This window comes from Oxyura jamaicensis, chromosome 9 (genome assembly GCF_011077185.1).
Source record: "Oxyura jamaicensis isolate SHBP4307 breed ruddy duck chromosome 9, BPBGC_Ojam_1.0, whole genome shotgun sequence".
NCBI classification, from domain to species: Eukaryota; Metazoa; Chordata; class Aves; order Anseriformes; family Anatidae; genus Oxyura; species Oxyura jamaicensis.
The window spans coordinates 13,652,315-13,678,844 of record NC_048901.1 but is presented as its reverse complement, the minus strand read 5'-3'; the positions used below and the strand labels follow the sequence as shown (position 1 = coordinate 13,678,844).

The following is a 26,530-nucleotide window of genomic DNA, read 5'->3' as shown; positions in this document are numbered from 1 at the left end:
CCTGAGCCTGAGGACTCACCAAGACAGCAGGGGCCTGTTCAGCAGGGTTGGGCCCCTATTAGTAGGTGAGTAGGGAATGCAAGCTCTGTGCAATACCTGGGAATGGGGTGGGAGTCAACAAACTGGCTTCACAGGGCACAAAACCTTGTGGCTGAGTGATGCCAAGGGCCCTGCTATTGTTTGGAGGCTGATGTGAGGCATGCTGCCCCTCAGGAGGATAGGGAAGAGGTGGTGTTGTTAAGATAGGCTGTCAGGTGTGTCTTCTGGGGCCACAAGCTACAGAGCCCAAGCCTCTGTGTGTCTATGATTCAGGACGTAAGAAAGTCACAAATTATGTATATAGGGCCAGGCTTTGCTCTTTAGCTGGACTTAGACTTGGCCCCATCACCATAACTCAAACCTAATTTACCTGCCAGTCCTCTCCCTACAGCAGACTAACTCAGCAGATAGTGGGTGAAACCCACTTGTTGATGGTGAACAAAAGCACGGAGGCATGAGGGACCAGGAAGGCAGGCTGAAATCCCAGCAGTCAGCCCAGCAAAATGCTGCCTGTCCCAGTGGCTGCTGGCCTGGCTCACAGGGTGAAGGTGGGAGAGGGGCAAAGCAGTGCCAGGACTGTGGGTGAGGTTTCCTGCTAGCAGAATTTACAGTTCAAGTACGCCATATGATCCTGGACACAGTCCAGGGCAATACTCAGAGCAGCCAGACGCTGGTGCTGGAACATGTGGGTGTATTGCATTGTGAAAAACAATGTGTGAATGCCAGCTGAGCTGGGCAGCAGGGACTGCAGGGATCCCTTCTCAGCAGAAATCACTCAGTGCCACCACATGTGTCGAGGCATCAAACCTTACCTATGGCAATGCTGCATCTCCTTTTTAAAAGAAGGCATGGGTTCTTTTGCACATGTAGTATTTTGTTAAGAAACCTGGTTGTGGTTGCCAGGGACTGTTTCATATGCATCCCTGTAGCTCTTTAGGAAGGCAAAAGCAATATCCTGGGATGCTCTGAGATCCTCTGGTTGATGCAGCAGATCTCTTCAGAGATAAAGGAGTCACGTAAGAAGCAGCCAACCTTGCCTTGTGTGGGTGTCATTGGCACCCAAACCCACAGCTAAGTCCATTCAGTTTTGTTGCAGTCAGGAAGGAACTGCAAGTCTCAGCCCTGCCCTGATGCCTGTAACCCAAAGAGGTGCTTTGCTCCCCGTGCTGGGTGGCATGTCCCACTTGTGCTCTCAGCAGCTCCTATATTTCTTTGTGACAACAGAGGGCACCAGCGGCCCTTGGTAATGCTGGGCTCTGCCCTCCCTGGCTCTCCAGGACATGCAGGGCTGCTCCTGCACCTTCGGACATGTGGGAGAAGGCAATCTTCAAACCAAATAGATCGTGCTTCTCAGATTTGGAGGGATGTGTGCAGTGGGGCTTGCAGCTTGCTCCCACTGGACCTGTGTGGGTGTTTGTGATAATGTGCAAGTCATCTTCTGCAAGGAGTGATGGCTTGGATACAGCTGGTGGAGGTGTGTCAAGCAGTGCACATGCATGGGTCGGAGCAAGGAAGGCTTGCACCCAAGCACCTGTGAGCCTTTTTAGTTCCTCCAGTGGCCATTCTGTGCCTCCAGCCCAGCAGGGTCCAGCCCTGCCATCTGCACCCAAGCAGAAGCTGCCGAAAGGTGGGGATTTGAGGTTAGTCCGCAATGAAATGGTTCAGATCAGGGGCTGTGATCAGGGGCTCGATCTGGCCTGCATTACCCCAGAGTTCAGCCTCACCGACAGCTGTAGAACACGTGAGGTTTGCCTACTGTGAAGCCCATAGGGACAACCCTGAGCTAGCTCCAAGCTATTCCCTGCAAGCTTTCCCACCAGAGTGGGAAGGAGCCCAGTGCAGGCTGGCTGTTTGAGCCTGAAATCCCCAGCAAATTTGGCAGCCCTCTGAGCTGTTCATGTACAGCAGTACCGCAGCTAGTCCATTTAGAGCTAACCCCTGTAAGCTGCCCCAGGCTGCCCCAGGGGCGGTCTAGGCACACTCACACCCCCTGCAGTAGGAACGGGGCTGCTTCCAGTCTGCTGTGCCACTGATGTGCAAATCCTCTCTCCTTCCACTTAACTGCTTATGTTTATCACCTCTGCAGGTGCGTTCAGTTGTAGGCTGCCTGTGGAGAGATGCAAAGAAGTTCAAGCTGTATTTGTTACTTTCCTGAAGCATGGCTAAGAAGGTTAGCAGCAGGCACTGTTAGTGATAACCCGCTGCTTTTGATCACTATGTCACAGGGCAAAATAATCAGGGAGTAGAGCAACAAAGTACAGGCACAAGTACTTCTGATGAACAGCCCCTCTAGCAGAACATCCTGATTTATTGCTGCTGTGAAAGCAGAAACAGGCGGTGCTTTTTTTCCTGCTTTCTTCCATGCAGCGCTGGGAAGGAGTTCTTCTCTGCTCTGGTTTGTGGGATGCTTCTTTGTTTCATCTTAATTAGTGTGAGGAAGATGAAGGGAGAAAAACAATGATGGAGGAGAAAGGGCTTTGAGCAAAGAAACAATGTGTCACACGCTACTAAAAATGTCACCCGACTCAGTGACATTAACAGGACTACTTGCAAGAGCTCCTCACTTGATCTAGTGCCTCAAGTAAGGGTTGAGTGTCTAAGTAGACAGATCCTGGCAATATCAGGCCACAGAGCTGTGCATATGAACCACAACCTAGAGTCTGTACTGGGGCTTCATCCTTTTCAGTCCTGCAAATTTGCTGCAGCAGGACCATTTGCATACCAGAAGATTTACCCACATGAGCACAGGACATTGGATGCTCTATTTATCTGCAGCCTAGAAACACAAAGGTCCCAAGTTTCTTCCACTGCCAGGGGACATGTGAAAGCTTTGAGCACATGCTACAGAGATAAGTAGAGACATATGCTGTATGCCAGGCCAGGATGTTTTTATAAAGAGTTTCAGGCCACGTCTGGTAAAACATTTAATAACTTTTCTGCCAGCAGCCAAAAGGCAGTCAAATATTTAAAAGCAGCAATAAAAGTTCCTGTGTGAGTCAGAGTCCTACAGAAATCCTGCTAGTGAATTTCCCCATGGTAGCCTGCAGGACTAGCTGGAAAAAATACCACAGAACTCTGTTGGTATGAAATATTTTTTTAACAAGTCCTTGGAAGTGGCATGGAATGTCCCTGCAAAGCCCCTGAAACCAGAGCCCAGGCTATGTGCAGCCTAAACAGCAATTCTGGTGTTTTTTACTATGGCCACAAATCCTATTTCACTCGTAGGGAATCACAGAGAGGCCATTTTCAGTGTGACCTTTAAGTGGCATCCCATTTGCTTATGGAAGACTATGCACTCGTGCATATTCCTTTAACCTGGAATCCAGTACACTCAAATGTTCATGCCACAGATGGAGCAAAATGCTGCCCTGACACACGTGTGGCCTGGACTCAACTCTCCTTTCTCCTTTCCTGCAGAGCTCTGCTCTTGTAGTGCTAGTGAAGTACATCTTCTTTTCCTTTCAAAGTCCTCAGGTGATCCCTTTCTGCAACGAGACCCTGGGCTTTTTTGGAAATGAATCTCTTTAAGACCCAAAGCCATGAAGGCTTCTCTGTTAATTCTTCCTGCTGCTAAAGCCTCATCAATAGCCAGCACGCCCCAGCTTGGCTCTGCTGTGGGCAGCAGTGCTGGGGTTCCTGGGCCAGGTAGGCACTGGGATCTTAAAGTAGCTCACTCTGATGCCAGGCACACAGGGTCGGCACATGCAGGTGTTTGCTATCACCCGCTTGGGCAGGAGATTATGCCAACAGAGGGAGAGGATGGAAGATGCTGCAGGTACCTCCCTGGCAGGTTGTGTGCTTAGGTACCCCCTCCATTGCTACGTTGCAGTAGTGCAAGTTGCTCTCTGATCATATTTTGCAAATTGTTTCCATGCTGCAGTTCAGGTCTGGTTTGGATGCTCTTCTTTGCAGCTTGTGGAGCTGATCTGGGAGCCCTGTTTAGCTTGAATTACCCCCTCACCACCCCAGGACCCTGGCAATTCTTCTCTGGCTGAAAATGTGCTGGGAGCTGTCTGGGTTTCCTTGGTGTTTCCAGTGCCTTTAACCATTGAAATGGGGAGGGGAAAGTTGCTTCCTCAAAGCAGAACATCAGGAAATGTTTTCCTTCAGCTTGGCTCCAAAAAAGGGGGCAGTTGGTATGGAAAATAAGTCTTTCTCAGAGCTGCTTTGCAGATCCCTCCACAGATGCAGTAAGCCAGCGTGGCAGCATCAGTGAGCATGGGAAACCTCACTGGAGAGGCTTTGAGCCAAGCAGAGTCAGGCTCCTGCAGACACAGATTGCCACCATGCACAGTGGAGCCTGTCGGTAGAGTTGCAGCCCTGAATGTCCTAATGCCCAGTCCTGTGCTCTAACCACAGCCCCTTCCTCCTTGTCTTGCAGAATTAAGCCTGAAACAACCTGCCTGGCCCCCTTCCCCAGTTGCTGTTCAAGGTGAGTGTATGATCTTTAAAATAGCCTGCAGGCAGGGTGCAGACAGTTGCTCTCCCAACTGTGCATGAGGGGAGCGCTTCTCCGTGTGGATGGAAAACGCCTCTCTGCCTCTGGGCCTACAGAGGGGGCTTGCGAACTGCAGCACGGGCGGTGTGGCCGAGCCGAGGAAAAGCAGAGGGTTTTGCACTGAGGGCACGAAACAAGGTCAAGCTAAGCAGAGCTCCCAAGTCTTGTTCAGTTTAAAATCCTGCACATCTGGGATGGCACTGGTGACTCCTGCACTTGCCTCTGTAGGCACATGCACTGCTCTTTGTGAATCAGTAAGTACATTCCAGCACAGGTAGAACATTGAGTGATTTTTTTCCCGCTGTTGCTAATGCAAGGAATAAAAGCTCCATTTGCCTGTAGGATGCTGAAGCATCCTTGCTCAGGCTTAAGCAGAGGATCTACTCACAAGCTTGCAGCACTGACCATACAGCATCCATCCCATGTGCAAGATCTCACTCCTCCAGCCTCGATGCCCAACCTGGGAGCACTGACAGGGGAGGATGGTGTCCTGGATGGCTGCGGAGATGTGGTGGTCACCTTTGGCTGATGGGATGTGCAGATGTGGGTGTTTCCTGTGTGGTGGGGAATTCACGTTCCACAGCAGTCTACGGGTTTGTGGTGATTCATGGAAAACAGGAAAACCTAGTCTTATCTTCAGGGGGAAAACTGCCGCGCTTCAGGTTTCAAAGCCCTTGGTTCAGTGGAATTACAGGTTCAAATCCTGAGAGAGTCAAACAAGGTCCTTCTTCCTCTGAGACAGATGGAGTGTCACACAGTAAATTGCCTATGATTCTTTTTGTTAGATGCTGTGTTACTTTGAAAACGGCATCATGACAAATCTTGGCTTTCTGCAAAATAAATAACTGCATCATTTATCAAAAAGGTTTGCTTTCAGAAACGTCGCCACTCTCTTAAAGCATTAGAGACTCCTGGGAATGAAAGAGACCAGAGGAGCACAAGATGCCACTTTTCTTTACTTACTCTATTGTATTTGACATTTTGCTTTTTTCTGCTTATTTGAAAAAGCCCCGGTGAGGAGTGATCCCCATCTGGGGCATGTTCCAGCAGACATGGTGGGGTGTGACAGCAAGGAACGCCTGTTGCATGACTTGTCCTCGAGCTTGCCACATCCTTGCTGCCTGCCATCACCCTGCACAGCAGGAGCTCCGAGGTCACACGTGTCCCCACAGCAAGCCTGCTCCTTGTGATGCAAGATATGGCTCCTTGGTGGCTGGCAGAATCATGCCATCAGGACTGCTGAGCGGTAAATAATTAGCCTGTTTCTGCCTCCTTAGCTTCGATGACACATCCAGAGGACGGATACCGGCTGGGACATGAGGTCCTGTGCTCATTTCATACAGACCATTACCGCAGAGCAGCATGTCTGGCTTAGCTGCATGTAGCATCACAGACAACACAAATACACTGCTCCAGCAAGGCGTTTGTCAAATGCGGAAAGTATCACAGGCAAATTCCACCTTGGGACTTCTTCAGGGACAAACACATGCAAAAATGTCTGGCAAGGCAGGGGAATAGTTTTGAAACTTTTTTTTTCTAAAGATGTACAGTGTTTAATCATAGCCCTATAGTTATTCTTTGTCTAGGGTAGAATATAATGCATCAGATGAAAAGTCAAAAAGCAGCATGCGTATTCAGCAAGATCAACACTGGTTCATTTTATAGCATGTGCAACAGTGTCTTATTTTATGCTTGACACAGCAAACATTCCCAGTGTCCAGCCAGTGTCTTAGAAACGTTCTAAAGAGACAGACAATGGAAGAAGTACTGCAAGCTGTTTTCGTGTCTTCTGCTGGATGACCTCTGCTTTGCAAATGCCTGGGAGTCCAAAGCAGGAGGCAGGAGTTGGCGTCCCCTGTTTACACGTGGGAAAACAGAAGTAAGAGAGTTTGACTCCTATTCCCAAATGCAGTTGCTAGCTTTGTGTCTCTGTCTTTTTGGTGCCAAACTGTGAGAGTTTTTAATGTTCTGGCATGTGTGCAGAACAAAGACCAACTGTTTGCTGGTTTAACTGGTTTGACTTGTACACAGCTCTGTTGAAAAGGTACCTTAGTGTGAAGTCTGCGTAGCACAGTGAAGAAGCAGATGTTCCCTCCATCCCTGCTGCCCATCAGGTCTGGATTTCAGAAATGCCCCAGCCGAAGCCAACAGTGTTTGCACTGTCCAGCGCTGCTGAGAGCTGGGCCAGGTGTTAGATCAAATGTCTGGAGCTGAGAGTGTAACATTTTTTCAGATGTGCTTCTCAGTGATTTTTTTCCAGACAGATGCGGGAAGTCTGTGGTAGAGCTGGGAACAGAGCCTGTTCCTGTGCTGCAGGAGGCTGTGTGTCTGACAAGACACAGGCACGGCCCTGCAAAGTAAATGTTGTGATTTCACGGGGGGAGCTGAATGGCACCCAGCAGTTGCACCAGGGATTTTTCCTTCTTTCCAGGTTCGCAGGGGTTCGCACTGTGGCTAAAGCCTCAAAGCCTCTGAAATTCAGCAGGAGGAGGCTGGTGCTTCATGTTGGGTCAGTTGTGACAGTGCATCTTTCAAGAGGGTACTGGTGTTCCTGTGTGCAGCTCAGCTACAGGATGGCCTTCCTGGAGGATAACCTGGCAGGAAGGCTGGTGAGACACAAGTGAAAAGCACATCATAAGGCTGATCTTAATACCAGCTTTCACAGAAGAGTGTTTTACACCAGGAGCAGTCTGACTCCAACAGTACGTAAAAAACTTCTTTCTTAGCTGAGCAGTGGAACGAGGACTGGGCTTGTGAATGGTTTTGCTTGCTTGTGTAAGTTTTCCAGAAGAATCACACATTTCTTCCTTTTCTAATTCCTTAATTGAGCTTATCTGTAATAGGAGAGCTTGTCATGTGCTGCGTCTGAATGTCACGTCCCCTGCCTGTGCTGGCCGTATGGCAAAGCCTGCAAGCAGCACTGGGGCTGCCAAGTGTGGGCAGTGCCTTGCTGGCCCTTCTGCAGCTGGGCAACATTGGTAAGGCTGGGATGGCCACACGTTGTGGGACAGACTGGATGGGCAGCTCCCTGCTGGTCTGCCTTTTCCATGTTTGGCTGGGAGCAACTCCATGGCATAGACTTTCCTGGCCTAGAGCTTGCAGAAGTTCATGTTCAAAGATTACTTTCTCAAGACATTCTCTGTTATTTGTTTAAAATGTGCCGTTTCCGTGGGTTGCACCTGCTCTCAAGGATACCACCCAAGGGTAAATATGGAGAGGGCACAAAGCCAGCAGTGTGAGGGCAGTTTCCATGGGAAATGCAGGCAGGTATCTCTACGTGTTGTAAAATGCCAGGCTCTGGGTGTCTGCTCCATTCCCTGCTCTGGGATGTGGCGGTGAGCACCCAGCCTCCTCTGGCAGAGAGGGCCCCAGTCTCTAGAGCAGGAAGACTGCTTGGGTGGCTGAGCTCCTGAAAAGGAGGAGTTGAAACTGCATCTGAAGCGCCCCTTTGCCGGAACAGGTCAGGGATTGCAGCTTTTCCTGAATAAAATTTCAGTCAGGCTTAATTTTCTTTTCATTTCTGTTCTAAAAAATAATAACTATTGAGCTGTTATTGTGTAAAGAGAGGAATTTTAGGCTTAAAAGCAGGATTTAAACTTTTCACTTAGTAGGGAAACCTGGAGGTGTTTCCAGTGAAACTGCTTCCATGGAAAAAGTTCATTGAAGAACATTATGGTTGAAAGTATTTCAGCCATCTGCCATATGAAGGAGGTTAAAATCTCTCAGACCTTTCCTACTGTGAATATGCAGGACTTTCTTCAGTAAAAGGCTGCATCTTTCACCTGTGGATGAAGTCTCCATTTTTTGATCGATATCCCTGTCATTGAAACATGCAAATGCAAAGGAGCTTGGGTGAAACTCTAGCCGATATGTGGCAGAGAGCACTTGTGGGCTGGCAGCAGGATGGAATCAGTGACCTAATCAACCATTTCCCTCTCTAATTGCTTTGATTCTATGGTTTAAAGAATTACACGACGTGTATTTTAGTTGGAACAAGACGCTATTATTGAGTAAAGTGCATAATAATTGTGTTTCAGGAGGTGAAATAAACGTCGATCACCAGGCACTTTAATCCATCATTGTACTTGGCTAAATTACTGAAATTGCACTACATTCAATACTAAAATTACTTGTAATAAAGTGATTGCTGAACTGACACTCACAAAAAGATGTCTAGTACCTACATTTATTTTCCTATTTGACAATTTTAGGCTTCGATCTAGGGAGGGAGGACTTCCCACAGCCTTCGTTTTGGTTGATAGGAATGGAGGGCACGTAGAGCCTTGCAGAGGCACAGTGAGTCTGTTAGCACCGAAGGACCCAGCCTGTGTGAAGTACCTCAAATTTCCTTTAGCTTTCAAGTCCTTGCTTAGGTCACTGGATATGTCCGTTTCCCATACATTTACAGAAACATTAGATTTTGACACAAGCCTTACTTGTAATGGTACACCACTTGCTTGTATTGCTCTGCAATTTCTTCGCTAGCCCTTCGCTAATTAATACCACATTTTGCAGCTTGGGATAAGTGACTTGGCAAAGGATCTATAACATGAACCTCGCTCCTGAGTGGGGGAAAAGGCATGTGCCTCATGCTGTATCCCCAGTAGCACTTTGGAGATGACCATAACTTTTGGTGATTCTTCTTCCTGCAGTCCCTACACGCTGCAGGATTTTAGTTGGCAAAAAGCAAAACTAAAAGCAGAGCTCTTGGTTTCAGTTTTTGGGTATGACGTTTAGATCAGGCCCACCTAGAAGGACATTACTGTTTGTTTGATGTAGTACTCCAGTGATGTTAACATACTGTATAATCAACTGATGCTGATCTAAACTAGGCTTTAAAAAAACAAACAAAAAAAAAAAACCTTTAGGTTATGTATGTGGTCACACACTTGGGAGAATACATAGATATTTTTTTCCACAGGCTAAGCAATATCCTTTTGCAAAGGTATATAACTCATGAGACTGAGCAGCTGAGGAAATATCTGTTTTATACGGGGAAAAACATTTTGTGGTAATATGGAAATGATCATTTGATTATAGCTTACAAGAATTTTATTACTGACTCCTGTCCTTGGAAAACTGACTTGCTTTCTGAAGACCAAAGCCTTCTTTTCTTTCTCAGAGGTTTTCCCAGCCTGGCTTAGAACAGATCTTCAAGAAATTTAATTGCAACACGTTAGAATTTCTCTTTGGAAGAGAAACCCATGGTACATCCAGGAAACACTGAACTTAAACCCTCTCTTGATGTTTCCATGGCCTCAGCCAGAGGGATGAAACCTTTCTTCATGGCAGGTGACTTAATCTGTAGGTTTAGTGACTGTCTTAACAAAGTATCATACGCTCTTAGAGATTTTTTTTCCTGCCGTTAGATGAAAGGAGATGTGAATGTCGTCTCCATCAGCAATCACTGCATAACATATTCACATACTGTACAGTCTATTAAAAAGTTTCAATAAGCTAAGCAAATATGAGGAATTCTGATGGGAAGGAATTAAAACTGTCCATTTTTTTCTTCCAAAATAAATATGCGAGTTAATCTGAAAAAGTGAGGAGTGCCAAATATTCGTCCTATGTGCTAAAGTGACTCATGGTGAAGGCAGACAGTTTTATAGTGCAATTTCTTTACTTGTGCTGGAAATGGATAGCTTCCAAGTGACACTTATGAAACAATTAGCTGTTCATGGATAATCTGATTTGTATGGAAATGTAAAGATAAGCAATTTAGCTGTGATCTCAGCTGCAGAGTGACTGAGGGTGGTGGGCTATACTAAACAGTAAAAATCCTTTTTCTTTTATCAAATGGCACTTTTGCTAAAATGTGCTGGATTCAAGCAAGTAACAGCTCCCTTGTCTGTCTTTGCTATATGACACACGACTGATTTGCATCATTAGAGATCCTTGCTGATGGATAAACTGCTTTGCATCTAAATGAGCCCTAACCTGAACAGCAGCTCAACTGGTGCATGTGAAGGATTTACAGTGCTGGGTAAGGTCCCCTCTCACCACTGGTCTCCAAGGGAACTCCGCTCTGGACTGCTAGAAAACATGCAACTTTTCATACCTACGTGTCTGCAGCTTGGGCAGGGGGCAGAGTTTGGGGGACCAGATAGCCAAAAACCATCTTGAAGACTTTTTACATTTTAAAGCTAAAATGTTCATTTTCAACCTCTCTCTTTCCCTTGAAATTACCATGCATATGATGGAAGCAATGAACATTTTTGCTTTCCATGTGCTGTACATGCCCATGTCAGTGCCCAGAGAGCTGATGGGCACTGAGAAATGAGCTGAGGACCCAGCCAGCCTACCTCCCAGAGCAGCCAGGCTTTGACTGCCACTGTTCTATGTCCCTATGGATTAGCCAGCCCATGCACAGCATTGGAAAGATGCTCACACCTCCGTTGGCCATACAACACCAAGTTAGTTGCGTGGAGAGGGATAGTACTAACTGTATAGTAAAGGTCCGTCCTGCATCTTAAGATGCTGCTTGTTGAAGAAATCGTGATGAGTGCTTGCCTTACTCAAGCTGTACAGGAAAGCCCTTTGGGAAACTTTTTTTTCTGTGATATTTTCAGCTTAGTTTCCAAATCCACAGAGGCCTGGCAAAGACTGGTAGGCAGCCAAGCCTTGAGTGACTATTCATCTGCCTGAACCCTCCCTGTAGGGCTGCCTGTCTGTGGAGCAAACCTCGTCGTCAAGGGCATTGTTAACGATGTGACAGAGATAAGAGTAGTCCTCAACCCAGAGAGAGCCTTGAGACAGTTTGGATCCTTAGCTAAAGCACCAGGGAGGCCCATATCCCTAGAGCAGAGGCAGTAGTGCCCTAAAATCCGAGGAGCAGAAAAATACATGCACTCTGTTTAATGTTAGAGGTAGCACTGCCAGTGGCCAGATTCAGAAAAATATTTAGAGGGCTTCTAAGACAGCATTTGTAGATTTGGGTGTAAAAGCCTAAAAAAGTGTTTGGTTGCCAAGCAATGCTAGCAAAGGCAGGCAAAGTGTCTTGGTCTTGAAGGAATGCTTTAATGCTGCTTATTCTTCCACTGAAGCTAGAAGAGAAGGCAATGAGTGCTGTGATTCCATCAGCTTTGCAATAAGTCCCTGATGATAAGAGGGCTCGGGGATGAAATCCGGCACCTGGCACCTCTGCACCAGGTGTTAAGCGCAGAGCTACTGCTGGTAAAATCCTTCTGGTGCTGCTTAGTGGGGAGGCAGAGCTCAACCTGTTACAAACGCATCTTCCTCTCTTGAGCATGGTTGGTTTTATCTCCAGGTTAAGAAGGTCTTGGGATCCCAGATGGAAGAGGAAGCTGTTTGGCTTTCAGAGCTTTGTTTACTTATATGAGACCTAACAAACATCGTTGTTAAGGCCCCCCAGGAGGTCTTTCTTATGAAGCTGGGGCCTATTGGATTAGGCAAATGAGGGCCAGAGATTTGCCTAATAGCTTGACAGGCCATGAGGGATTAGACTCTTGTGGGCTGGTGTAAACTTGTGGGACAGAGGTGCTGCGGCGCGGGTCTCTTCTTAGCTGTGGATAAATACCTTGTCAATGCGGGTTAATCTTGTTTGCCTTGTCTTCCGTAATGCCGTGTTACAGGACGTAGTCTCCGCCAATTTAATCGCTGTTGGGATTGAATTGTAGGCTTTTGTTTCGTGCATGCACCTCCTCCGTTACGCAGCACTTTTGGCTTTACAGGGGTCAGTAATTAACAGTAATTTTTAACTCACATCAGTTCACGCTCCTGAAATAGTTGCTCCTTTGGGACCAAAGGTTCGATCGCAGCTGACTGAAGGCAGCTCCCTCTGCGGAGGCCCTACGGCTGCCCACGTGCTGCGGATCTGCCGCTCCTTTTTCAAACATTGGTGCTAGCTCTGTTTCCCCAGATAACCCAGCACTCCCTTCCCTGGGACTGGGATCCTGCCTCATCATCATGCTGTGCTCAGGGCAGCATGCCAGCATGGGCACGGCACCCCACGATGCCTGAAGGACACCCCCAGGGAGCACACACCCCTCCCTGGCACACTCTGACACCTTTCACTGAAGTGAAAGTGGGAATTGGTGGTGACTGTCCTCAAAGGCAGGGGGCAGTTAGCTGCAGAGCTTAAGTGCCAGGGCTGTTAAGGGGTTGTAAAGAAGCTGCATGTGGGACTCCTCTGTTCCTGGCTCCCTTTACCTAGCTCTGATAAGGTAAAGGGCTGTTAGTGTTCAGAGCTCACAGAACATCATGGATTTTGCAGGATTTCCCTTGGGTTGAAGACTTCTGCTCATGGCCAACCCAGAGAAAAGCAGGCTCCTCTGCTGCGCAAGGTTTGCCCTCCTCTGCTCCCACGGCACAGGCCAGGATTGTCTCATTAAGGTGCAGCGTTATCCCATCCAGCCCCACATTTTTCACACTTTTTAGGTGTCTTCACATTCTCCCACTCCATATCTTCCCCCGTCCACCTTACATGTACACCAACAGCCTAGCAGAACTGGGTCCACCACAGGAACTGGCTCCAAAAATTCCCAGCCACTGGGGACACACAGCCCCACGTCTTCCTTGATGGATGCTTGTTGGAGCTGGGGCCGCCAGGGAGGTTCACTGCAGCACATCCCCGGTGCAGAAGCAGCCTCCTCGGGAGCTGATTAGCATCTGCAAGGCTCTGGCAGGGGACAGTGCAGGTGGGAGGAAGAGCTCAGGCCAGCTCCATTTGCTCCACAATAGGCAGCATCTTGCTCAGTTGTGCAAATTGCCCATGCGCTCTGGGGGGGCGTAAGCCCAAATTGCTCCTCAAAAAGCCCAGCCCCTCCTTCCCCTGCTCAGCACAAGGCTCAGCCCTGCGCTGAGTGGGTGGCAGAGCCGCAGGGAGTGGGGCAGATGGGGACAGCACGTGTCAGCGGTGCTGGATGCCAGGTGACAGCTTCCCAGCAGCGACAGGAAAGGCTGCCCTCTGTGCATGTGCTAATGGCAGGCACCTGGGCTCAAAAACAGCAGAGACGGGGGTGTGAAAAAAAAAAAAAAAAAGAAAAAAAAAAAAAGAAAAAAAAGAGGCCCTGGTCTTGTCCCTGACACCTTCAGTCACCCAGAAGAGAAAAGCTGCAGGTGCCTCAAGGTCTGTAAATAGAGACCTTGTAGGCTGGTCTTGTACTAACACATCCCTGAGATAGCATCAGGTCTTCTTGCGTGAATGAAAGGAGCTGTGGAGCAGTGGTGTGTTGGGGGGTAACAGCAAGACCCTCATCAGTTGCACACAGCGTGCTCTTCTGTGCCACCCATGGGGTGCTGGGCCACATCAGGCCCTGGGGCTTTTCTGGCTGTCCCACTACATGACGTGCCATCCATCTCCCATCCTCTTCTCTGTGTCTTCCTTTCCTTACAGCTAGTGGGAAGTTTTAAATCATCACATGAGCACAAAGGAGAGAAGCTGTCAGGAGAACATGTGTGATGGGAGATTTTCACTCTGCTGCAGACCTTCATTGCCTCCCTGGCTCTGCTTTTTGCACATCACAGCACCTACCTCTGGGAAAGATGAAGCTGAGAACCAAGAGCCATCCAGCACAGAGCCCCAGACACACTGGAGCATCCATGATATGATCTGAGAAGACCCCACACTAGCTTCTAAATTGTCTGTGGAGTGGGACCTGGTGGAGTGAGGCACAGCAAAGGTTTTTGACTGAAACAATAAGAGGTAAGATTCACCCTGCACGTGCGTTACTGGCTGCATACCTTTGTGCTATAGCTGGCATAGGCAAGCTGCTTGGGAGAGACAAGCTGGGAGAAGAGTTATACTGTTAGTATCGCTTACAGCAGAAAGGCTTCATTTGTTTTGAACCTCCTACCAGACAAATGTGGTGCTCTGGCTGCAGACTGAGATCTGAGCTAAGCAAGCTTACGGCTGCACCCTGCCATAGACGAGTTTTCCATGGTTCCAGAGGAGCAAAGTTGGTCTAATGTGCTTTATTACTGCTCTTTATTCTTAGTCTGCACTAATGAAGTCTACTAATGCACAAAACTCTGCATGACAAAGAAGCCCTTGATCTTCTTCCACACCCTTCCTTGTTTCTAACCCCTTTTAACATTTCCTGCTGATAGACAGCACACCTCAGCAGGTGGCAAAAAGCAGTCTTTGTGCAGCGTATGCTCCTGAAGTGAGCTAGCTGAGTCAGGGTCCTTCCTCTCCCAAGATCTCGCTGCTGACCTTTGTGTGGTGAGGAAACGTTACTCTTTACCAGGCCGGGAGCTAGGCTGCATTTTGACCTGGAGCTCTGGTAGCAGTCCCTGCTTTGTGAGGCAGGCCCAGGATTCTTGGGCTAGGGCAAAGAGAGCAGTTGCTATCTAACTGATGCAGCTGTGGATATCATTCATGTTCCCACAGCCATCTCTTATCAAACACAAAGCTTCTGCCACCCTTCCCTCCCTAGGCATGGGAGCTTCATGGAGCAGTGCCGTGAGCTTTTGTATAAAACTGACTCCAGAAGGAAAAGGAGAAGGAAGGAGAGGGCTCCTCCTGTTCTGGAGAAGATGCTGGGCAGCACAGGACACACATCACTAGGACAAGTCAAAGTTTTCAGTCTGAGTTCTAGGCTTTATAGACAGAATTAAACATCGTGCAGACAACTGCTTATATAGTCTGTGACTCTGCTATATCCTGCTTGAAGTGTCTACCAGTTGCATAGTCCTAGGGCTGGCCTTTGTGCCTAGCAGGGAGCTACTGGGGTAAAACTTCAAGTTCCCAGAAGCAAGTTCTTTGGCCACCTCCATCTGTACAGTACAAACGTCTATAGAAGAAATACACTGGGAAGAGAATCTGTCACACTGTCCATCATCATCAAATTCTGTGGACTCTTACCTCTTACTGTGCCTTTAGAGACCGCATTGTTCTCTGACTCCTTTTTCTTTAATGGGCTCTGTCTTTACTTGCTGGAGTCGTTGTACTTAGACAAGATGCAAGTTTTGCATCATAAAGGGGCTTCCTAATAGCCCACAGTGAGTCCCACTGCTCCATGTCTCCCCTTGCTAAAAATTAAACATGTAAAATTAGGAGCTGAATGTCTCTGTATCTGGGGGTCCTTGTGCATGGTTGGAAATGAGATGTTTCTGGCTATTCCTAGGAATTGCTATTGAACGGTTCAAAAAATGGCAATCCCTAACAAAACTTTTTTCAAAGTATTTTGCTTTAAATACTGTAAATCACATTGGATGTACACATTTTTGCTCATAGCTTTCCTTGCTTCTCTTGACAGCACACTCCAGTGACATCCCAGCTCCCTCACTGAGAAAGGCTTTTGGGTGCAACATCCTCACCTATACTTTCAGACCCCTAGAAAGGGAACAAGAAAAGAGAAGGGAAGGTTCACTGCAAGCAGAAAAGTTAGCAATTTTCCTTCACCACAGGAGACTCTGCAATTCTGTGTCTGCAGGCCCTAGTGCTGTATTGCCTTGAGTAAGTAATTGTCCTAAGTGTGATCTCCAGGCAGAATCAAGTCCTGGTCCAAAGCAGTGCACACCACCGTTTTCCTGGCAACCTCGAGTCTGTCTCCTTGTAACAGGCTTCCCAACTGACAGGCTTCATCTTAGGACAGTAATCACATAGAGAGGCTGTAGTAAGTGAATTTAATTTCTCTCCTGGCCTAGCAACAGATGCTTTTGGATGAATGGTCAGAGTTTGCATTTAAAAGCTCACTGCAAAAAGTAGTATCTATGGGTGACTGAGCTCGCAGTGTATCCCGTAAATCTGCACTTCCTCACTGTATATGAGAATGCTGGGTGTTGGGAAACCTTCAGAACTGTAAGCGGAGAAGGAGCCCCATTAATTCCTGTCTAGACTGGCTTCTGAGCCCAGGTTCCAGAGATGAAAGGGCACTTTATTAAGACAGGGCATAAATCCACCCTGCCAACAAGTCCACACTCCTCTGGATTATTTACACCTCTCTCCCTCCCTCTGGTCATTGCCTGTCCCTATATAATCTACATTAAAGTTCTGACAGGATTAAGCCAATATATCTTAACTTTTGAATATCAGGCTCTGTGTGCTTTCGTTTCCACCGTGTCACAAAAAAAGACTTCATATTTTCACAGATAGACTGAAAAAAAAGTAGGTGTCTAAGGAAGGGAGCTTGTTGGACATTGGTCATGGGGGTGCAGAGAGCATGGCCGTTTTAGGACAGAGCCTCTGAGGAGAGCAGGCCTTTTTACTCCAGAGATCTTGTGACTTTTCATTGCTATTGCTTTTTTTCTTGTTGTTGGAAAGTTCCTATCGACAGTCTGTGTTTTTTTTAGTGGTTATGGAAAGAGCCCCAGCACTGTAGGAGCCTGGAAGCATGTGTTTGCATGAGCTTCCCCACCTCTCCTTGCAGCCAGGCAATGAGGAGCAAACAGTGCTTGTGGAAAAGAACCTCAAAGGGACTTTGACACAAGTATTTTTAGGCTGAAACAGTAAAACGTGCACTCACTGTATCAATGTCTCTGCAATGCTGGCTCATGGTTCATTTCATAGCTTCTCTTCAGAAACAGGAGTGCGGGCTGTGGGTTATAGCAGCTATGTGGGTGCTGTGCATTGAAATGAGAGGCAGGCATGGTGCCTGCAGCTGCATTCAACAAAATCTGTGGATGGCATGGAAGAGTCGCAGGACAGCAGCCTGCAAGGCGACATCCAGGCCTTGCTGCAGGACTGGAGTTCATCCTCCCCAGGCATTACCTGGGGCATTACCAGGCATTGTAACCAACAGCAAGGTCAGTACTTTGGTAAGAGCAACAATTACTTTGGATTCATTTGTTTGAAAGGAAATTTGAGTTCACGAGCACTCTCTGATGCAGGACTTCCTTCCTGGGGCATGTGATGATAGAGCTGTACAGTGCTCAGAGCTGTGTGACTGAGGCATGCTGCAGATTTCAGCACGTTGTGGCAGTGACAGGCTAAGGGAATGACAAGTCCTGTTGAAAGGACATGCTTGAATTTTTGTGCAGAGATCTGAAGAAAGCACAGTGTCACAGTCTGCTCAGGTCTGCATTTCAGCTGCCTGCAGTACTTGCAATCCTTTTGTATTCTCTTTCTGCTGCAGTTTTTAGTAAATGAGCTTACTGGCATGTTCAGTTTGAAGTCATTAGCAAATGTTTACCTAAAGTGAGTTTGAAGCCTATAAAAAGGACTATCTGAAGTGTTTCCAAGATTTGCATTCATTTGGCCAAAGAAATCATGATACCTGACTTATGTGTACCGTCCAAAATAACCAGGCTGCTCCAATTTTTAATATCAAGGGCTTGCATTAAACTTAAAAAAACTGCTTCCAAACCATGGCTCAGTCAGACTACAGAAATATTTCAAATAGATACACTAAAATAAATGAAAGGTTTTCACATACCTGGGGAGGAAAAGAGAAAAAAAATCACTGAACGTATTATTCAGCAGCTTTCATACTCGCAGAACAGTCACTTTTTCAGCAGCATTAAAAGCCAGCTTCATCTCTTCATTAAATAACCAGCTTGGTCTCTCCATGTGCTGCACCACCTGAAAGTGCAAAATAGAACACCTGACTTTTCCATTTTTGCCCTTGTTGTCTAGTTTATTGTTATATTTGGGGCCTCAGTAAACTGCAGTTGTTAAACAGTTTCTACCCGTTCCTTTCTAGCAGCTTTGAGCTGAATGAGCTCAGTGTAATCCCCACGTCCTTTCTGCTCATACAGCTGGATGAATTTCCTATGCCTTATCATCCTTTTTGTTCTCCTCAGTGCAGAGCCAGGTTCGTGTCAGGATAGGCAGAGGGCTCCATTGCTCAGGGCCACAACTGAGCACAAGCCCCAGTAAGACAAGAGCCTTATTGAACCTGCCCCAGCCAGGACCGTGTCGCCCCAAGCCTGCCGGGCGCAGGCACTCATCCTCCATGTGGGGAGAGCACGTGGCAGCTGCTGGATGCAGGGATGGGGCATGCTGCGTTTGTGCTAAGGACAGAGCAGGAGCAGTAGGCTTTTGTGTAGCAGAAATAGTCCACAGAGTCCCAGAGTTACTTCCCACTGGCTTTACTTTGGTTCATCAGTTTCAGTGTCTTGGTGGGTAGAGTCAGCAACAAGTCTTAATGGCCAGCTGTTAGCTTGGCCTGGGAGAAGACACTCAAATACTCAGAAGCAGGCAATATAGGGAGAACCGTCTTTAGAAAGAAGCTGATTTTTTTTCATTTTGTGGGGTGTATTTTTACATTTCCTCTAGCCTAAATTCACCAGGAAGCAAGTTTCATGGTAATCTCATATTTTCCATCTTTTTATACAGAGAGAGCCTTGCAACAAATATGAAAGATGGTATATGTATAAGGACCAAGTCTCTAGTTACCTGCATAACCTGATTAACAGTGACATTAAGTCCTTATTCCCTGTATTGTAGGCTGTGCTGTGATGGCAGTGTGCATGAATACGCTGGATTGCTTGAAATTAGGAGCTTCTGTTAGTGGTCTTGTTCCTGCAGCACAGAGCACAGCAGGGTGCTTCCAAAATACAGGGTCATTACAGGGACAGGTGACCCAGGAGGACCTTCATCTGCTGCCCTGATGATATCCGAGATAGAAAGTTTGACACCATCACGAGTGTCCCTGCATCACCACAAAGTCATGTAGTCGGCTGCTGTTTAGACATGCCCTGTGCAACTATTTTCAGCTCTGTTTTCAGACATGAGGAACAGAGGTTTTATCATCTAAATACTCAAATACCTTTTCACATAAGGAAAGCAGACAGGTTAGTTTGAATTACAGGAGCAAAAAGTTTCCCCAAATCTCCATCCACTGGCTGTTCCACTGGATTTCTTGGTTGTACCTAGAATCTCCCCTCCTTTCTGCAGGAAACAGCTCTCCAGTCCCGTAGACACCCAGTCAAGTGCTGGAGTCCCTCTGTTCTGCACCAGCTGTAAAAATGGCAGGTATTTCCCCTGAGACACCATGAAATAATAGAATGACTGAAATAATCAACAATAAATAGATAAAATTGTAATACTTTCCCATAAAATAAATTGTTGTATAATCAACCATCCTTCATCAGATAATACTGCTGAAGGAAGAGCTACTTCCAGCTGGCTTCTGGCCCATCTTTCATTTTCATCAGAAAGAGGTGAGAGAGAAGGAAATGGTGTGGATCTTCTGAGAATGCCAGCATGGAAAACCCCGACACCTTTGTACTGGAAAGATGCTGCCATTGGGTCTTTTAAAATAACACTAAATAAGAGCTGGGGTGAATTATCCAAAAGGCAGAGAATTTTTGTAAACCTTTGCTATCTGGCAATGTGGAGAGACCCTTTTCTTCTCTGTTTAACTTGCCTGTTATTTCCTCCTTCTGGCATTTATTAATCTGACTGGTTAACCATTGAGTCCAGCCTGCAAACAGATCTCATCACAAATCCTGTTCTCCACGGTGTACTGGGAAAAGGCTCTGGCTGAACAAACTCATGTCTTCATTCTGAAGAGCAGAACTAAATGATAGAGATAGATGTTTACCATGAAATTCACACTAAAGCTTTCCTGTTTGGAGCAGCCAGAGATGCTGATGACACTTGGATTTCCATTTGTAGACAAGCTGCGTTTTGACAGAGCCCTTTGCAACTCATCGACAATTTGGGTGCTTCTGGCTATGCAGTATTCACTGCACCCATCCCAGTCCTGATAAGCCAGATCAGGAGCCCTAATCACAGGGGTAGTGTGTTCAATAACGATTGCTCTTTAATTGTTTCTGATCTTTATCTCCATTTCTCTCCCCCAAGGGTTTTTTTTTTTTTTTTTTTTTCCTGTGGGAGGATCAGTGCTTCTCTTTGAACTGACTTTTCCTTTCAACATTTATCATTCAGGACTGCTCTAGTGCCGTTCCAGCACAGAAGCTGCTTATACACTATTTGTAACAGCTGCCTTTTTTTTTTTTTTTTTTTTCGAAGTTTGCTATTTGTGGTGTGATCCGTCGCTTAAACCACTTGACATTGCCTTTCCTTTTCAACCGTGCACGAGACCCCCACACTGCACAACGTGCTGCTGAGAGAGCTGGGCCTGACCCCAGCCCTCCTGCCTCCAGTGCTTTCACATCTGAACGAGGGGCAGCATTTCTGTGTGCTGCAGGGTGACCGGGCTGAAAGCACAGCCTGAGCACCGTGCTGTGAGCGCGGGAGGTGAGCCACAGCCAAGCATGGTGTTCAGGCGGGGGCTGATCCCAGCTCCAGGGGGATCTGCACCTCTGGAGACTGGCCTCTCAGTCGGGGAGATTTGCAAAGGAAGCCTCAATGCACTTGAAATATGAACAAGTGTTTGGGATAACGGAAGAAGTGAAAAATAGTGTGAGGCAGAAAGAGAAATCAAAGCTACAACCTGATTCCATCAGTGGAGTCATCATGCCCTATGGCTCATGCATTATTTTGTAGCATGGGGACCAGTTACTGGACAGCTCTTCCATTTGCATCTGATTATTAAAATAAATAATGTATGCACTGACCTGAAAGTGATTTACTCTCACAAATCACCCTTTGCATTGGTAGCTGACAGGACTGCTCGTGTCTGAGGAGCTGAGAAAAGCCCGTGGTGCTGTCCCTGTTCCTGTACAACATGCTCTGCGGCTCCTGCTGTTTAATCTCTGTCCATCCCCACCTGAGCGGGTGCCAGAGGAGAACCTGCTGCACCCCTGGGAGCCCCAGCCAGCAGGATGCAGCAGGGCAGCTCCGTCAATATTGACTTTACTGCAGGCTTTGGTGTGCAGCGATGGTTATCTTGTTCACCGGGTAGGATTTCGCCCATTAGTACAAGTGTCTTTGAAGCCATTAAATACACAAAATGGATGGACTTGAAAAGTGGGGGGTCCTTTCAAATGGGGGCATGTTATCAGCCCATACAGGTTATAAAGACCAAGGCCTGTTCTTAGGGCTGCATACTGGGCAACAACTGTAAATGGGACTTTTACGGGGTGATCTCTGTCTGCCACGCTTGTTGGCTTGCCATATAGCTCTCCCTTGCATCGTTGGCACAGCACTTGGCAGGGTTTTCTTCTCTTGGTTTTCAGGGTTTTCTTTTTCTAGGTGCACCTGTGCAGCCCTGCTTTCCTGGCTCTGGCATTAGACTGGCTGAAAACTTTCCACCCATGCATGTTTGCTCAATGGGAAGGAGCGTTTTGCACAGCATGAAATTTTCCATTGTATTCATGATCAGTTCTGGGCAAACTCACTCAAGGTAAGAAAAAAAAATCTGGTCCATGAGAGCTGACTCCACAAGCACCCCAGGGCAGAGACAGCCCCGGTCCTTGCTCTGGGCAGGAGTGCTGCCAGCAAGGGGTGGCACAGCCTGACCTTGCGAGCCTGCCCACAGAGGCATGCTGCTCTGGGGAACGGAGTTGTGCTGGCCTGGGTCACGCCAGCTGGAATTTCAGGAGACAGCACAGCGAAGGTCTGACCTGCTGTGTGCAAAGCCCTGGTCACTTTCCCCAGCTGTGAGTGGGAAGCTCCCAGTTAGCAGGATTTCCTCCCCTCTGCACAAGTATTTGGCAGCCCCTGAGTTGGGGTGGTATGAAGGTGGCATCACTTCAGGAAGGCCATAACGAGCTTGCCGTTAGCACAGGAAAGGTGTTTGCATGGTGCATGCAGGCTGAGCTCCTGCGTGGTGACTATTTACAGACAGGCAGTGCTCTGGGTTCACTTGGTGCTGAGAAATGCTCTTCCAGCAGCCAGGGGAACAATCCTGGGCAGAGAGAGTTGGGGAACCTCCAGGGACCAGCTAGGAAGCAGCACAGAGCGCTTTCAGCCCCACGTCTGCCTGCAAAAGCCGAGGGTGCATACACCTTGCCAGCCCCAGCTCTGCCTGCTGCAAAGGGCTACCTCTAAACCAAGGGAAGGAACTGCAGCTGGGAAATAGGGCCCGTGGTGTGCTGCGCTAAGGGTGGTTGATCTCACCTGAGATGGGTGGGCTGCACGGCTGTACTGCCCACAAAAGCTGACGGGAGAGCAGCTCGGCTTGCTGCTGCATGGATGGGGTACTTGGGTAGGGAGCTGCATCTGGGGATGGAAGTCTGTCTGTCTGTCTTGGGCTGCAATCCAGGACCTTCTGCGTTAGGAACAAGAAGAAAAGGAAATGCAGGAGATGAGAAGAAAATCTCAGATAGCAGGTTTAGGGAAGCAGAAAAGGGATGGACTCCCGTGAGGCTCCAAACAGAAAATGGAAATAAATCTGTGGCAGGTGGTACCTGGCTTCAGGCTGTTCATGGGTGTCTCTGGAGAAACAGAGCCTCTTGCTCGCCATCCTCTTGTACTGCAAGTAATCTTGTCCTCCTGGAGAAAAAAATAGGGAAAGAGTTGTGCTTGGATGAAGGCAGCTCTCAGAAGCTTTTCTGAGAACTGCGTCCTGGTGCGTGTGCAGAGCTCCTGTGCTTGTTTGACCTATCCTGCAAGGTGGTGCCATGGCAAATGCTCCAATATCCGTGCTGCCCAACTGAGAATGAATTCTGATAACTTTATAGTGCTTCCCTATATTATAAACCAACCTTCAATTCATGTTAATAGCTTGATATGGGATTTAAATGCTCTGAGTCAGGAAGGAAAAAAAAGCACTGGTGCCTCTGTTATTAGGAGGTCTTTAGCAACCAGGACAGGTTTAATCATCGAGTGGATAAATCTGCAGCTGGATTAAAGCCTAATTGCCCTGTGATGAATCCCTCTGCAATATTTCATATCAAGCACTTGGTTTACAACCAGGCCTGAGTAGGGAGCTCTGCAGTGCCTATTGCTGTGCTCGGGACACTGATGCAAATGCCTGGTTTAATTTTATTCTGGTGCTTTAGAGGAAAGCATAGAAAAGAAATAAGTTACGGGCTCTGGCAAAGCAGCATGAAGGTATTTCACTCTAGGTTTTTCCCCAACTGTGTTTTACCCTCTTTGCCTGCTGCAGGCCAGAGGCCGTTTCAGGACTGCTTTTGCGCTGCTCTCTGAAAGCTTGGCTGCAAGGCCGCCTTGGCAAAGGCTGGAGCAGCACCAGGCAAGCAGGCTTACGTGGTGACCCTTAGCACTGTGGTTGCTCTTGCCAGAGGCAGTTAATTTCCCTAAATGCTGTTCCTCTAGGTATTTCTGAGGGGCTTGTTGCTAACAACCTGCTGGCTGCGAAGCGTTGCCTCCAGCCACCAGATCCGAGGTTTCTCAGCGATGTCCAAGGGTAAAGCTGAGGGCTGTGGCCTTGTGTGAGGTAGGAGAGGGAAATGTGGCCCTGGACTTGCCCTGTTTACTAGGGGAAGGAGGCAGGTTGTGCTTTGCTGGCTTTTCCCATTAACTCCCAATCTCCTAATAAAATACTACCAGGAAAAAAAAAATCATTGTTCCTGCCAAATTTAACAGGAAATTGAGAATAAATATTTTACTCCAGCAAACTTGGTTTTTAGCAGCACAAGCTTTTCCTGGGGGTGGGTAGACGCCTGCTTGGTCTATCCTTTAAGCCAGCCCTGGCAGAGCAAGTCACTGTGGGGAGCTGGGCACTGCTGCAGACCCCATGGGAGCCAGGCTTGCTGGAGGGGATGTAGCTCTGGCTGCTGTCACACCTCCCCATCCACCTCTTACAGCCTTTTCTCACAACTAGCCATATGTACAAAGGGATGAATGTGAGGTTTTGCTTCCAAACGTGAAACCAGCTTCGTGTAATATCAGTTTGGGGAAAAAAAAAAAAAAAAAAAAAAAAAAAAAAAAAAAAAAAAAGGAGCATTTTTAGCCTAGTTACATTAGCAGAGATGCCAAAGGGTGCTACTGTGCCATGGGAAAGGGGCTGAAAACACAAAAGGGGTAAATGAGCTGAGGCAGAGCAGCAGATGCAGTGTGGCAGCTATTGGTAAGCCATGGCCTGGGCACAGCTCTCCGAGGGGGCTCTCGGCTGGTCTGTGGGACTGCTCAGAACAGGGCAGTGCTCCTCGGCTGTGTTGTGCAGAGAAAAACGAACAGCCATTAAAAGTGATAAACAGTCCTAATGGCACATAGAAAGCCCAGATAACAGGGAAGAAAATGCAGCTTTTCTGCATGTACTGGGGGGAGGAGGGGATGGGAACAGGAATCTTTTTAATCCAGAGGGAGAAAAATTTCTAGTGCAGCCCAAAAGCAAGGGGGAAGCCAAATAGCGCACAATGAAGTAAATAAACTACTCTGTAATAGCCTTGTTAAAGCAGCCCAAGATGTTTTTACAAGTGTGTGTTTTTGTTTTGTTTTGTTTTTGTTTTTTGTTTTCCCCCCACAGGTGGCAAGGTGGCTTATTTGGAAGGGGTGATTAGTACCTGGAAGGGCAGGGTGTGGGCAGTCTGCAGCTCACAGAGCGACCCACATCTCCATCCAGCCCAGCTGCCTCTGATGGGGGAATGAAAGCTATCCCTCCTACCTCCTGGGAAGGAGGAAATGAAGTCCCCAGGCCTTTGTGGGCTCATGCAGCTCCTCCTGCAAGGGATGGAAACAGCCAGGGTGTGGGGTAGGGCACAGCAGGAGTTGGCCAGGTGCCTCCGGCACCTAGGGGTGAGCGTGCTGCCAGAGGGGTGCTGAGCCCCAGCAGCATCTGCACCTCCTTGTAATTAAGGCTAAGTCAGAGCTGTACGAGGTCGTGTTTTTTCCAGCTGAGGGGAAACTTCTGCCATGCATTCACCTGCATCTCAGTGCCTGCCAGCTCTTATGCCAGATGTTTGAAAGCCCACACATGGTATTTTCACCAGCTGAGCAAAAGTCTTATCTAAGCAGATATCTTGTTGTACAGCATCATTTTGGGTCTTTCTGAGGAAGTCTCATCCTGGGGAATAACTCTGTAGTTTGTCTCTTTGTTTTAATTTCCTTGCCTGATGGCAGCAGGCCTGAGCCTTCCAAAAGGCACAGTTGAGCTCCACAGGCTGAAGTGCCCGGGGGCATCTTGTTTCTGCAGGTCTCCCGAGGGACCAAAACCAGGGCAGCGATTCATCTGTGTCACCAGTCAGGGTCCTGCAGGGACAAACTCCCAAGAAGGGAGCCTCTACCTCTCCTTGAGCCTTGCTGCTCAGCTGCACAGGGGCTCGTGCCCTTGCTCCATCAAGTCCAGAAAGCCCAACTCTGCCCTGCCCAGCCTCCAGGTCTTTGCCCCCAGACTCCTGGAGGTTACTTTGGTGGCACAGCCACCCTGCCTGAGCTGTGATATGGGATTGTCTTGGCAGGTTTTTCTGCAGTCACAAGCCTCAGAACTGTGAAGAGTCTAAGAGCTGCTTTGTGTGCTCAGCTTGGTTTGGATCACCTCAGGCAATTTGTGAGTGCAAGAGCTACATCCTGTGAAACCTGAGTTTCTGCAGGATTAGGGACGGTCATGTTAAGGCTTTAGGGTTTTTGACTGAAACCATCCAGACGGTCTGAATGTCCTTCCAGCTGGGGCTGTGTTCCTTTGAGGGCTTGAGGCTCTGCTGAGCTTTGAACATCTAACAAAGCCCCAGACCAGACAAGCTGTCCTCATTCAGTACGTTTGCTCAGTTGTAAGAGAAATATCTGTAGTGGGAGTGCTTTCAGCTCCAGGGAAAATCAGGCAGATTTTCCATAAGATTTTTAAAACAACCTATAAATTCATCCATGGAGGCAAAACTCCCTATTAAAGCCATAGTATCTGTCTAATACTTGCTAGAAAAAGCTTTGCTTTCAGCAGTTTAGACAGCTAATATCATTCCTGTCTGACCTGCAGGTTTCATCCTGCTATGTTCTGTGGGGACTTTTCCCAGACTACAAGTTAGACTAGATAAACAGTCTCATATGGACACAAGAGAGGTAATTATATCTAGGAATGAAATGGTATTTCTCCTGTGCTTGACAGCAGTAAAATGCAAAAGAGCAGTTGAAAACCAAAGGGGAAGAATATCAGAAAGAATGAAAAGTAAGGGATAGGAGGGATTTAGACAAATTCGCTAGAAAAGGCACCTTCCCCTGAGGGATTTGGAAATACAACCAACAGTTACATCAGGGAGAATGAAAAAAAAAAAAAAAAAAGAAAAAAGAGAGAGAGAGAGAGAGAAATACTGCAGTCTGTAAAGATCTGTTCTTTTTTA

General features: G+C 47.6%; 1 long non-coding RNA gene across 1 annotated transcript; it reads left to right on the top strand.

The window, feature by feature from the left end:
* The first annotated feature begins 10,401 nt into the window (after positions 1–10,401).
* On the top strand, positions 10,402–21,998 carry LOC118171787. The gene is made up of 3 exons (XR_004753393.1): positions 10,402–10,523; positions 13,896–14,204; positions 21,012–21,998. It is a non-coding gene; the product is annotated as an uncharacterized LOC118171787 (long non-coding RNA).
* The last annotated feature ends 4,532 nt before the right edge of the window (positions 21,999–26,530 follow it).